Source organism: Austrofundulus limnaeus, unplaced genomic scaffold (genome assembly GCF_001266775.1).
Source record: "Austrofundulus limnaeus strain Quisiro unplaced genomic scaffold, Austrofundulus_limnaeus-1.0 Scaffold377, whole genome shotgun sequence".
Lineage (NCBI taxonomy): Eukaryota > Metazoa > Chordata > Actinopteri > Cyprinodontiformes > Rivulidae > Austrofundulus > Austrofundulus limnaeus.
Window position 1 is genome coordinate 113,640 of NW_013952779.1, and position 1,895 is coordinate 115,534.

Here is a 1,895-nt window from a genome sequence, read left to right on the forward strand (position 1 = left end):
AATTAAAAATACTGTTAACCTTATAAAATTATGTGCTAAAAGTAATGAAAAAATATCAGTTAGCTGTGGTCTGGAATGTTGGGGGTGTGTCCTCTGGAGGAGCTTAAACCACGCCCACAACCCTGAACATTCCTGTAACCAAGGAAACAATGTTTGTTTTCTTTTCCATTAGAGCAACAGGGGGCRGGGTTATACTGAAGGCAGCTACGTGACATCACGAGGCTGCCCTTTAAGACACGTCCAAAAAATCCTGAAACACAGATACCTTGTTACACAAATTGGATCATATCTCCACTACTCAAATATCTACAGTTGTGAGAATTTGTACTCATTTACAACAATCCATTTATGACATTTATAATGTTTAAAAAAGAAAATGTTACAYTTTACTTTATACGGTCTTTAATGGATCTCAACTACTATCACATCAATTTTTTGCTCAACATCTAGTAAAATGACTGATTTATAGCCAGGTTTGTATTGAAAATTGTTGATTAGTTGTGGTGTCTGTCTTGATATTTTGCCAACAAACAATCTGATTTGACTACAAATAGGCTTGGGCGGTATGAAGGTATTTTGTTATACGGCGGTATCAAAATATGACGATGGTATAAAAAAGTGATGATGTATGAGTCACGTGAGGTGAAGCACATATGAAGATGGGTCAAATGACATCAATAGAAATACGTGGAGCTGTATTTTAATTTGTGCAATTATACAAAGTCTTGTTGTTTTCAAGAGTTTTCACCTTAAAGAAATTAGTTAAACCGATGTTGCAAGACAAAGAGTTGGATGTTGTCTTGATATTTGTTAAATTTTATATATTGAGAAAATATGTTAAATAATAAAAAAGTTTATCATTAAAAAAACAACAACACACAAAATACCGAAAACTGGTACCGTTAAGTACCAGTACAGATTCCCAGGTACCGGATATTGGTACCGAATCGATTCAAATGTCAAAAAGGTACCCATCCCTATTTTTGACTGCCTAGTACATTGATTATGTTTTGTACTTGGAGTCCCTAGGAGTGCAGAAAWGTTCTATTTTGTCTCTTCCATTGCTGCAAAGGTATCTTTATATTCTTTTTGGGTTATATTTTTCAACCCATTCTGTTCTCTATTTTCTATTATGTTTTCTGAACTATTGCATCAAATTATTTGCAATGGAGATGCCTAATGAGGTCTGGACTAAGGTTGGGCAAAATTGTATTGTGGGCAATTAGTCGTTAGCTAACCCTAAAACTTCAACAAGTAATATTTTCTACTTTATAATTACTGCAATTAGTGCCATGTGATGACATTTTTTGTGTACACTATCAGATGAGAAAGTGAGCCCAATTGTGGAGGTGCAATGGAGCAGCTAATAACCCCAGAAACTTATTTAATCATATTGTGCAGCCATAAAACATCATTACCTCCGCCAAGGGCGAGGTAATGTTTTCGGTCGCGTATGTCTGTCTGTCGTTCTGTCTGTGGACAACATTATTCAAAAACTTGTGGACAGATTGTCATGAYATTTTTAACACGTGTGTACTGGGCCAAGGAACACATCTTTAAATTTTGGTGATGTTCCGGATCACGATGCGGATACAGGAATTTTTTTTCTTTTAACACTCTGAGATCGGCAAAGCTGTGATGCTTTCACAGGGCTTCTGTAAAAAACAGTGAGCTGGATTGGACAGCACGGACTTCAAACATTATAAAAGTAATGTTAAAACCACATTTAATGATGAATAATTTTTGCCATAATATGTGCATTTACAGAATGTTTTGTGACCAGGAAGTGCATGACTGTACCATGAAACCTATTTTTCCCATTTCCTCAAACACACCACATTTCTGAAACAACCAATCAAAACAGTTTGTCTCTACTAGGCTTGTAAACAGAGAGC

General features: G+C 35.6%; 1 protein-coding gene across 1 annotated transcript in view; it reads right to left on the reverse strand.

The window, feature by feature from the left end:
* sos2 (son of sevenless homolog 2 (Drosophila)) overlaps positions 1-1,895 on the reverse strand; it is a 67,375-nt gene that overhangs the window by 52,600 nt on the left and 12,880 nt on the right. The gene's annotated exons all lie outside the window — the stretch shown is intronic.